This window comes from Sinocyclocheilus anshuiensis, unplaced genomic scaffold (genome assembly GCF_001515605.1).
Source record: "Sinocyclocheilus anshuiensis isolate Anshui unplaced genomic scaffold, SAMN03320099.WGS_v1.1 scaffold253, whole genome shotgun sequence".
Taxonomy (NCBI): Eukaryota; Metazoa; Chordata; class Actinopteri; order Cypriniformes; family Cyprinidae; genus Sinocyclocheilus; species Sinocyclocheilus anshuiensis.
Window position 1 is genome coordinate 1,185,675 of NW_015537969.1, and position 12,844 is coordinate 1,198,518.

The 12,844-nt window shown below is 34.6% G+C and overlaps 1 protein-coding gene across 1 annotated transcript in view; it reads left to right on the forward strand.

Moving 5' to 3' along the window:
- Nucleotides 1–282: 282 nt before the first annotated feature.
- The window catches only part of calcr (calcitonin receptor), a 45,314-nt gene continuing 32,752 nt past the window's right edge, over nucleotides 283–12,844 (forward strand). Inside the window, exon 1 of the mRNA XM_016462266.1 lies at nucleotides 283–559. The gene's annotated coding sequence lies outside the window, so the exon portion shown is untranslated. The remainder of the gene's footprint in view (nucleotides 560–12,844) is intronic.

Consider the following 12,844-nt stretch of genomic DNA (forward strand, 5'->3'; position numbering starts at 1 on the left):
GAGTGCTTTGTTTAGCCAAGTGTGGGCGCCAAAATGCATGATGGTTTTACCAAGAGGAGCCTCAACAACAACAAAAAAACACGAATTATCTTCACACTGACTAATATAATGCTAATATATTCTCGAAAAAATCTGCCTACCTAGACAGCCTATTTTGGGAATGTTTCTACGAGGCTCAAAATGCTGTCTATGAAGGCAACTCACTAGATTTTAAAACACAGCCTCAATGTGTCTTTGAGCGAGATGGGGCCCGCTGTCAGTGATTCTAGGAGGAGCCCACACGCTCCACATGCTCGGCGAGATATGAGCGGCAGTTAGATGCACTTGGATTACCGGCTGCTGAACTGAAACAACGTCTCCGCTCATAAAAATATGTAAAACAGTGACGTTTCTGATTACACGTCTTTTTAACGAGTGGATATTCTCCTCAGTCGGAGATAAAACACAAGATGCAATGAAAGCATCACTTATTATAGTCCCAGACGATGGAATTCAGTTTGAGAAGCCCAGTGTGAGAAAGTGAAGTACGCGCAGGATTTACATTCTCCTCCATATAACGGTAAGATATTAATTTTATTCTGATGGAATAAACAGCGCTCTATTGCTTTGTTACCTGTATGTTTTGCATATATGTATAGCCTAAGTCTCGTAGTTTCTTTTTTATCTTGTATGGTTTGTGACTTCTGCGTATGTGTTGTGCTTTACATTGATATTTGATTTCTGTTAGCTTTGTTATAAAATATAGCCTAGAATAATTTGATTAATAAAAATATGGAGAATAAAAATAAAAGGTTAAACAAAATAGCTCCTAAATTGACCCAATATAAATGGTAAGTGTCAACCTGGCAACATGCAAATCTCTGTTTGCCAATATAAATCACTGCAGAAAAAATAGATTAATCATTTCCTACTGTCAGTAGCCTACATAAAGGCATGTATTGACTGACCTTAAAGCCATTTGAAAACATGAGCTGAGCTCTTTTATTGGTTTAGCAATTATATAATAAGAGTGCACATGACAGCATGGCAGAATCTGTTTTATACATCTATTTTAAATATGAGGCATCCAGTCAGATAGTGACAGATATTACCCTGGATGCCTCATAAACTGACAGCGCTTTGAAGTTCCATGCTGGTCTACTGGTCTAGTTAACATCCCTGTGATTATGATTATGACAGCCACACATTTCATAATTTGTGTAGAACATTGGCTCACTATACAGGAAGCAGTGCTTCTAGGTTTCTATCTCCTTTATGGCAGAAGGATTAAATTGGAGTCGCCATATACTCCATTGAGAGGATTAAGAGATGCAACTGGGAAATCTGAGATGAAACAAACCCATGCAGATGCTGCTTTTACAGTTTGGTTGTAAAGTAACAGGGATCTTTAAAAAAAAAGTGTTTGTTTTGATGCATATTTTACCTTTTTAGTAACAATGCATGCAAGTTAAATGTCAGAAAGCAACAAAATACTAAAGACACTAAGCAGCGATGTATCTTAAAAAGATTGATTTTTTTCTTTGCAGAGATAAGGGTTTGACTTTCCTGTAATCGAATAGTACAAAATGCATTATTTGTGTTGGGCTGATAGCAGAGATAGAAATAGACAGTGATTTTAGATACCGACTGCTTTTGAAGAATGCTTGTGAGCTTTCACATATGGGTTTCCTTTTTGATCAGCCTGACAAGTTCATCTCAAACACAAAAAGAAGGAAAGCAAACATGAAAGTGCATCACTATAGAGACTGAAAACAACCATGTTAATGTAGGACTAGTTTCAGTCCATGCATGGGGTCATGGACATTCACTTGTTGAGCTCTGCTCCCAATTCAGCTAATGGTTCATGCATTATTCATTAGTGTGTTTCAGACTGTCCCAGGCCATGTCTACATGTCTGCAGTGCTGAAAATATTATATGGAAGTAATCTACCAGAAAACTCATACTTGCCACGGACCTAATGGGCTTTTGTAGAGAAGAAACGTAATAATCTACTTGACAGTGGCATCCACTGATGTATAATTGGACTCTTTTTTTTATGATTAATACTGACCATAAGTAAGCAGATATTTGAATTTGTAAAGACAGATTATGGATTTTATTGTACCATACACAAGAGAAGTAATTGGATATAATTTACTTCCGTTTGAAAGGGAAGTATATAACATCAGCTCTTAATAAGCACAAAGCTTGAAAATTAAACCCATTAATTAAGTGTAATTAAAAATAAACCCTGTAAATAAAACATTCAGTTGCAGTCAGTTATGAGCACCATTTGTGTGTTATTGTTATACAAAGCATGCATTTTAATGCGCTTTACCTGTAGGATGTAGATTAATATTCTTCATAAGGAGTCAGTTGATGATTCAGCTCAAGTGTAAACAGGTAGCCTACCTGAAAATAATTACAGTTTTCGGCTAGGTAATCTCCTTAGAAGGTTTGATGTTACTCTGTCAGCTGGATCTTGATTTAATTTGGGCACGTTTGCAATACTCTTGAGTTTAGGTTTTCATCCATGCTTGTTCTGGACAGGAGTGAGGAATCAGTAGGTGGAGCTAAAGTACAATCATGTGCTATATAGCGATCTAGAGTTGTCTACTACAGAGAGGCATTTAGAAGACTGTGCAGTATGTTTTGGACCATTTGGGGGGGGTATTTTAAATACTAAACATTTTAAAGAATTGTGAAAATGTATATACTAAAATTTAGGGCAAGTAAGATTATTTTTTAAAGAAATTATGGCTTTTATTCAGCAAGAATGCATTAAATTGATCAAAAGTAAATAGATTATAAACTATATTTTTATAAAAGTTTTTTATTTTATTTTAAATAAATACTGTTCTTTTGACTTTTTTTATTCATTTGCGAACCCCATAAGAAACCTGTATAAAAAACCCATATATTTTTATTTTCCACAAAAATATTTTCAAAATTAATAAGAAATGTTTCTTCAGCACCAAATCAGTTAGTGAATATTCAGCTTTGCCCCCAATTGCATTTTAAAATATATTAAAGTAATAAAGTGTTCTTTTATATTTTAAACAATATTTCACAATTTTTCTGTTTTCAAAAACATTAAAAAGTCTTACCAACCCCAACTTTTGAACGGCAGTGTGTGTCATATGATTTATTTGAAGTAAAGCATTCTACTTTGAGCAGCGTCTATTATTATTCATGAGTAATGTCACATGCCCTATTTGTAATGAAGTAATGTTCATTTAATGAATTGAGTTCATTTAATGAGTTCATTTTTTCACTAAGATATAAATGATCATGCTTGTTAAAACTGAACTGATTCAGTTTAGCATTTCTAAATGAAGCACATCACATGAACAGTATGCACTCGTTTTCATAAGCACTTGGGCATGAATGAAGAATGTTCTTTTCTTTTGTACATGAGAATTTCTCCATGCGATTTCTCTATTCACAGGAAGAGAAATCAAAATTGTGTGTGTTGGATAAAGCAAAACTGTTTCTAATTTAAGCCTCAAAATAAGATCTTCCTTTATGTCTCAACTATGTTTGTCATTTCCACATTGGTTAATTCAGTTTTTTTGCTGCCGCTTATTTACCCCATTTTGTTGACTCTCATCTCCACCAATGTTAAGTGCTACATTTTGTTAATGCAATCTTCATTTTCCTTCTGGTGGTCTGTACTGCCTATTCTCATTTACAACCTATTTGTTTTTTTCTATTTCCTTGAGTAGCTCCCTGCTCACCGGTAGGCAGGCAGGCCGACAGACAAGCAGAGGTTGACGGCAGGCAATGCATGGTTGGTTTGGAGCGCTCTCTCTCCTTCTTTCTCTCTCTGTGTAACGGGAGTGTTTGGCATCACATGGTCCTGTCTGCTCAATTCACTGCCTTTGTGTCAATGGCGTTTTGTGATTGCTTTGCTTAATATATTAAATACGTAGAACAACCTTAATTGCTTTCCCAAGAAGGTGCGGTTGTTTGTCACAGATTTGTTAGAAGCAGCTTCATTGCGAGGTTGGACATCATACATTATCAGCATTTCAAGTTCTTGTATTTAATTTATATACACATATGATTTTATACGAATACAATTTAGATGCTATGGTGCTTGACTGTAGTAAAATGCGTTAGTAATGTTTTCTCATGTGGACATGCTTAGATGGGACAAAATATGGGACGAGCAAAATGAACTGGCTACATTCTCAGCGGAGACACTGTCAGGGTGCCATATGTGTTGTGTAATGGACTCTATAAAGCTTTTATGTAAGGTTGAATTGGTTTGCAATGACTGACAGTCATGGCAGGCGGAGGAATTTGCTTGTTTGAGAAAATGGACAACCGCCAATCATATGAACGTTTGTAATTTTCATTGATGTTTAAATGAAAATGATAGGATATTTTGTAACCAACATACAGAAAATACTATATTTCGGTTAGAAACTGGAGCTGAAGTTGTAATACAGTGAAATTATTGTGAAATCAACCAGCACTTGTAAATCCAAATGGTAAATTCCTTACATACAATTTTTTGTGTGGAAAACTCGAAACTGTCCAAAGACATTTCTCATTTCTTCGTCTCTCTTGTTTTAAGCTACTATTTATTTCTGAAATGTTAGCACCTTCACATATGTATACAAAACAGCTGGATTCACTAAATCTGCTTTCGTCAGTTTTGACAAGCAGTGCTTGTGGGTTGTTAACAGTAGTAATCTCTTTTTTGATTGGCAGGAGAAATTACCATGTACTTCTACGGATATAACTGTATTTTTGCAGATATCGCACTTACAGAAACCACAATTATCAACAATCCTTACCAGTATTCTTAAAAGACTTTCAGTGAGTACTCTGCCGAGTGTTTATAAAACTCCAATACTGTCTGAGACAGATAGTTATTTTACCCCCTGTGGTAGGCTTATTAAAATCATACAAAGAATGTGCATGTACATTTCTGTATCAGAAGTTTGAATCATTTGCATAAGCAGCAGTGTGAGAAAAATACTTATATTGAGTTATATTTGTGTCAGCATTAAGTATAACATTACTATAGCAGCCTATAGCAGTGCCTTATACTCCCAAGTAAAGATTTCTTTATTTATTCTTTATTATCTCTTGCAAATGGTACCGAATTACTTATATTTCCAGAATTCTATTTATATATTACAATATTTATTCATTCCAGGATTGTGTTTAGCGTGGCTGACAGCACCAGATGCTGTTCTCCGCATACACAAGTATTTTAAAACTGTAAATCAATGATTTCCAAGCATCATTTTCAATGCCAAGTCACAGACTCAAGACAGGGGAAGTCTTTTCATGTGATGATCAAAACTTTTCCTGGCTTCTCAATTCTCAGTGTGGAAAAACAGAGTAACATGTATTTATAATGTCTGAATAGGAATTTTAGTATTTACATAATCTGCACAGACCATTATCAGAATATCAGAAAATTGACAGACGAAAACACATTTAATCAGTTTAAAAAAAAAAAAAAAAACAGGACAAAATATTCATAAGCCTACTTTTTATGTGATTGACAGTGATGAGCTCAAAATACTTATATAGCACAGATGGTTGAGCTAAAATGTATATTTTTTCACACACTAATTTCTTAAAAGTGGGGCAACTGAGAATTCAGTCTTTTGTTTAAAGCTCTTCCTCCGTTGCGTCGCTGCCAGTTGTGTTAAGACTCTCTGGAGAACAAGCAGCACATTTTCACAGCAAGCAAAGACAGACACAGCTGTGCAGGCTTTATATTTAACCTCATAGTTGGCTGCTGATAAAAACGAAAAATTATTTATATAAGTCATGTGGTGAAAATTCAGCATAACATGACTGTATTAAATAGATATAGCATTACATTCCATAATTTTTCAATATATTGCTTTTTTCTGCTATTGGAATATAAAATTAAATCAAAGAAAAATGAATATTAATTTTTTTTCTGGTTTAATAAACCCTTTTTTCCTCAAAAACACTCTAGAAAAATGAAACTGGGAGTAATGAGAAACAGTTTTCTTTTAGCACAAAATGCATGAAATCATATTAATAATATAGATCAATGGAAGAATTCTGTGCTTATGTTGTGTAAAGCAGATGTTAGCATTGGGGGACTAAACCCTGGTATTAACATCCGTTTTAGGTCATCCAGTCTCAAGAGGTCAGGTAAATGTAGGTAAAGGGGATTCAAAATGTGATCTGATTAAACCACCTTTAGAGGTTCTCAGAAATGCATGTGATTCCATAATATTTGAAGTGTAAACGATAATCTGTCCCAGCACCATCAAAGTACCTTTAACTCACTTTTCAGTCAACCACTGCGGTAAAACAGTGGTTTTCAAAAATGGCTGCCCACTGTGTTCACGGTGTGTGTGTGTTCACTGCTGTGTGTGTGCACTTAGATGGGATAAATGCAGAGCACTAATTCTGAGTATGGGTTACCATACTTGGCCATGTCACTCACTTTTGAACACTTATACATACATGCACAAAAGTGACACATTTTAAATGCCTCCGTATCACCTGACCGCTTGTGATCATATCACGCAAGACTGATGTTAATAACAGGTGTTAACAGGGCCAATGTTGTGTGACTACTTCTGAATGAGGGATGTTGTGTTTTATAGCAAGACCAGAAGGACATTAGGGTCTTTTTGGGTGTGCACATTTCAAATACATCTGGCCACATAAATGTGTCTCTAAGTCTGCAAACAGTTAAAAATCCCATGTGATTGATCTATATTACACCTATGTTCAATGCAGTGACGATTCTCATGCTGGACAGCAAAATGTTCTGTTTAGGGCTTATTTTGGACCATATGGCAACCCATTTTTTGGCTGTTCCTTCATCCTCCATCTGTCTCATCCATTTGGTTAGAGTAAAGTTCATGTACAGGTATGTGGCCAAACGACAAGATGCATTCGTTTCATCCAATCTGAGAGAAGAAAAAAAAACCTGTCACTAAGTATAAATACCCCATATGATGGAAGAATCCCAATTTGCATTGGCTGCTGTGATTAAATGTATTATAAATATAAAAGCTTTGCTTGTAAACTGATTTACATGAGCCAGCAAAGCAGTGGAATAATGAACACTCATTTCCTATAGATTCCTGCCAACAGTCCCTCTTTTCCCATTCATATCTGTTAGACAGCCCCCTAGAAATTAGCATATGAAATAGCGTTTTGTACCGACAGTATGTGCACTTTTACTCCATGACATTTAATGAAAAGTCACAAACAAGATTAGAACTGCTTTCGACTCGATTTTTTTTGCGGTATTGTACATTACATACATTTAAACCCACAGGAGGTACAGTATGGTTTCTGGATACTGTGTGAAGCTATAAATGTTCATCTCACTGCATGTAACGATTTTCCATACTTGAAAAATAATAAGAAAAACAGAGCAAATTTGGAGTCATTAAGCATTACTTTGTGTTTGATTTATCTCTGCACAGAGCCTTCATTGACTGCCTGTGATGTGCCTTGTCTGTCTGCTCCCAGAAAGCTATTTTGCCGTTCGTGACCCATTATCTGATTTATAGAGGTAATGTTTGTTCCATTAACCAAACCGTATCTATCGCCAATTTAACTTTTTAAATGCCTCTGTACAGATTTAGTGTTGGTATTACTTTGGGTTTTTGGTACCTGTGTGCACAATGATGGTTTTTATTCAGCCAATGCTTCCACAACAGTGTTTGTAAAGCCCAACCATGTCTAACCAATTTACGTTGCCATTACTGGTGAGCACATCCGTATTACTCATATTCCATATTTCTATATATCTTGCAGTCAGTTTAATCACCTGGAGCAGGACGGCATTCATGCTGTTTCCAAAGCTATTAAAGTAAACATGTTTGACCTTCTCAGTAATAAAGTTATAGCCTGTCTTTCTTTCCCCCATATGTGTTTTTTTTTTTGTCAATTTTGAAATAAAATCAGGAAAAAGTGTTAAAAACTACACGAGGTGTCAATCCTAAGAATCCAGTTATCCAGTTATAAAACAAAAAGACAGATCCTTTTTCTTGACAGCTGAAATGAAACAATTCTAGGAAACTGAATGAAAATGACTGAATGAATAGTCAGAAATGGAGAAAGAAGACGTGCCAGATAAAGTGGCGTCAGTCTTTCCTGCTGCTGTTAAAATCGTCTTGTGCATATCTATGCAAAAATCTGCAGAGAAACAGAAATAGAAGTCATTGTATCAGATGGGAACCTGTTAAGGTCAGTGAAAAATGTCAAAACTGTCAGAAAGTGAGATTGCTTCACTTAGATAATCAAAGTTTAATTCTCTTTTGTTTGCAGTGCAGCTCACCTAGAGTGGTCTCAGACAGAGAAATGCTACTTAATATTTGACTGTCTGCCAGATGGGGCTACATGGGGCATAGAAATATAAATAGGTCAACTTCATTTACAGAGGGGCTCAAACATTCCTGATTACAATGATCAAACATGAACTCAAGTCAGCAAGACATAAATGAGTGCAGGTGAACCATTGTCCAGGATCAGACATGACAACAGGTTCCGAAAAATGAGCTCATCATCGCAAAATTTCTCCAATCCCATGTGCCCGAATTAAAATGTATATTATTCCCAGACTGAGTTAAGCAAATTCAGAATTTAAGAACTGACTCCATTTCAGTTCATTAGTTGGACAGGATATTGAATTTACTGAATTTACAGGAATACTTCATATTTAAAACATTCACTTTCTACAATGTCAATACAAATTCAATACGTCACACAACAGATGACAATCATTAGTCCAACTCAAGTTTTGTGATAAAACCTATATATTTTATTAATTTTTGTTAATAAAATAAGCCTATTTCAGGACTTGCATTGATTTGCGTACATATTGGACACATGTCTCTAATCTAAGTTAAATATTGTCAAAACAATTAACAACTATCAAAACTAATTTCACATTTGCCATACAGCACCATAAAATGTCGACTTCTCAGCTAACAGAGAACATTCTCAGAACTTTGGCTAACATTCTGGTAAATTGTTCGCAAAGAGCAAACTTTCTTCCATTAATGGTAATAGAATGTTTGATTGAAGTTATCAGGTCTTTATTTATGTTCTAATAACCTTAGTACAAAAACATTATTTATGCATCAATTATGGAACATGTTTCTGAAATGTTTTAGTTGCATGTTTGTCTAATATTTTTTAAATGTTAAAATTTGTTTCAGAACATTCTGAAAACATTCAACATAACATTCTCATAATGTTTGCACAATTATTTTCCATAAGGAAAAAACGTTTTTAAAACATTTGTTTTAGAATGTTCTTAGAACTTATTTTTATTAGTTGGTTTAAATATCGATATGAAAATTTTATTCTGTTGATTAGCAGTTTTATGAATGTCAAATTCAGGAAATAAATTGTAATTTAATTCAAATCGGAATGGGCAGAACCCTCTTCCCAGAATGCTGAGAGGAGCACACTATGCTAGTACTATCTATAAAAGCTAATGCAGACTGTAAATGATTGCATTATGTAAATAATAAGTATAAGTCTTCATAAATATTCTCAAAAGAGCAGTTTACTACCTTAACAGGGCAAATAAAGTGTTATTGTAACTTTCACAATCACTTTTTCAATTTATTATAAAAACTTTTTTGTGACCTTTATGGTTCTCCACTCTACAGTGAAAGCGCATTATAGCGAAATGCATCAAAAAGAGCCCTATGGGGATGATGTGAGATGATTACATTCAAAATCACAATGCAAACCCAAGTATGACTAACAAGCGTTGTTTAAACTGTGACTGCTTCTCACTTTGCTTCTTTTTTTTTTGAGCTATGAGATAGGAAATGTTCTTCTGAGAATGTCTGCCTCTGCAGGAAACAGTGCCCCAAGAAACTTAAGTCCTACTTTATGTTCCCCCAGAGTTTAAAAGAGTTTATGGTACCAGAGGCAAGCCCACTCCCATGTTTTCTAAGGAAGAGGAAAATGCTTGAGCTCACAGTATGCCATCTCGGATAAACGTGCCTTGAAATTTATCCTGACTCTGCAAAAGTGCTCTACGCCCGCTTTTATTTTCTCCCCTTGACAGCCTGGCATTTGGGCGGCCTAGTACCAGCTCCATAGCCGTATCTGTTCTCTGTGCCACTGCATTTTGCTGCTGTGAACAGAGAAGTCACTGCAATTGAGATAGAAATCAAGGGTTCTCTGAGGAAGGTCAAAAGGCATGAATTGAAGAGTAGGATGGGCCACCTTTCCATTTTGCTCGAGATAAAGTGTAGGTCTCTCATCGAAGGGTGCTGGCGTATCACTGGTTTATCTGCTAGACACGATGCTTCCCACTCTCAAACCTCAACACACTGCACACTCCCCAGAAATATGAGTCAAACGGCAAGGTTGTCACTTAGTTTGGTCAAGCCATTTGACTTTAACGTGATATCAGTGCATTGAGGAGGTCAGGATTATCTGTTTGTGGCATATTGTGTTTGATTTGAAAAAAGCCTGGGGAATTCCTGTTCTGTTTTATTGAATGAAAATAATTAATAATAAGATTAACCATTGTATTCATAATAATTCAATCGTTCTTTTTTTAATAATTATTCCTAATATAACAGTTGTTCATCTGATTAATCATTTTTAATTTATGTTTGTTCATTCACTTAAATTACTTTTTATTATCTGCATGATTGCCTTTGTTGTAAAGAGTTGCTAGCCAAATGGCTGCCCTAAGCAGGATTGTATTGTTGTGCCCCCTCCCTCAAATATTATGGAAGTAAAAAAAAAAAAACCAACATAGGGGAGTTTTCATTTTAAATTACTGAACGATAAACCTGGTCTGAGGAAACCACACTGAGGCTGTGTGTGTATACAGGTCCCCATGATTAATAAACATGCAAATTATGTTTTGATTACTATGGAAAACACAGTTTTAGGCACATATAATATTAGCTCAATAATATTATTAGCTCCCCTAAGCAGGATTATATTGTTGTGACCCCTTCCTCAAATATTATGGAGAAAAAAAAAAAAACTACTATAGGGGTCAAAATAGAACTTTAATAAAATATAAAAGTGAATAAATCAATAAATTGTAATTAAATTGTATTATTTACAAATTACAACTGTAGCTCTAGATAGTTACCTATGACTATTATTTGATTAATATTTTATTAATACAGTTGTCTGATTGATTTTATAGTCTCAAGCATTCAGAAATCACGCAAAAGAAAACTAAGCAGTTTTACTACGATAAAACTGGTTTATTTTTGTAAGGTGATGTCCACATGTTTTTGTTGTTGAAGGAATTATAGAGACTGTGTCATCTATAGCAAAAAGGTGGCCAAAAATTTAAACCATGTCGTGTTAAAACCATGGCTAATTTTCGTAAGGGAACATGGAAACTCGGAGAGAATATTAGATGAGTTGGTGGTGGTGAAATTATTACCGACATTAAAACACGTTATTAACCTCAACACCCAAAAAAGTTTCACAGGATTATGAATGTACCTGAATGTGACGCACGGGCTTTGTTTTCTTCTTCTTTTTTTTTTTCTTTTCTCGGCGCTGGATTGCTGATGTTTTTTCATGGGCATAGTTGTCCATCAATTATGATCATTTGCATTCAGCCGCAAACATGAGGTGCGAGCGGGCGCAGATGCGGGAATGGCACGTCACGTTTTTTTTTGTTTGTTGAGCAACTGGGATGGTGCCCCCCCTGGAGTTGGTGCCCTACTCAAACTGCGTACTCTGCGTATAGGGAGTGGCGGTAGCAGGTATTTTATAGATACATTCACTACGATTCAATAGTTTGGGGTCGATAAAATTGTACAATGTTTTTGAAAGTCATGCTTACTAAGGCTGTATTTATTTGATATAAAAACAACAGTAAAACAAATATTGTGAAATATTATTACATGTAAAAAAAAAAAAAAACGTTTTCTGTTTTAATAGATTTTAAAATGTAATTTATTTCTTTGAGGGCAAAGCTGAAATTTCAGCAGCCATTACTCCTGTCTTAAGTGTCAAATGATTCTTTAGAAAATAAAATATTCTGATTTGCTGTTCAAGAAACGTTTCCTATTATTACATTTACATTTAGTCATATAGCAGACAGTTTTTAAAGTGACACAAATCAATTTGATGAATATCGATGTTGAAAACAGTTGTGGATGCTTAATATTTTATTTGTGGAAACCTATTTCTATTTATTTGAAATAATATTTTATAACATTATACATTTCTTAATAACACTTTATCAATTTAATGCTTCCTTTCTGATTAAAGGTATTAATTGCTTTGAAAAAAAGCACCAACTTCACTACTGTTAGACGTCATGTTAAGTCAGTGAAATTGTTAACTAAAATGGAACCAACTTTAGTTGATTATACAGTATTAAATAAATATGTAGCAGCATAACTTTATATCAGACAAAAAGAACTGGTGCTGTAGGGCAATACTGGCATATTTTCTGAAACTTGGGACCCTTTTATTATTATTTTTTCTGATTATGCAAATTCTTCTTCTGTAATCTGTCAATCTAATCATTATTATGTCCTTATGCTCGTGGCTTGATTTTAATCAAAAGTGTATTAAGTACAAGTAGGCTGTGTGCATTGTATGTACAGAGTTTATATTTGTAATGCTTCGTTTGCTGATATTAATGTGTATAATGTACTTGGGCGATTTCTTTTTTTTGTTGTTTCTAAACTCTGATTCAAAGTTTATTATACATAATTGACACTATAATTATGTATTGCGGGCTTTTTTTGTGTGTGTAATTTAGTTTTGTATTTGGGTTGGTGGATAGTGTGGGGAAAATATTTGTTTCGATTCTGCTGTATCTTTATCCTTTTAGTATTATAAAAGTTCAATAAACAGATTAAGGCTGGGTAACAGTTATTT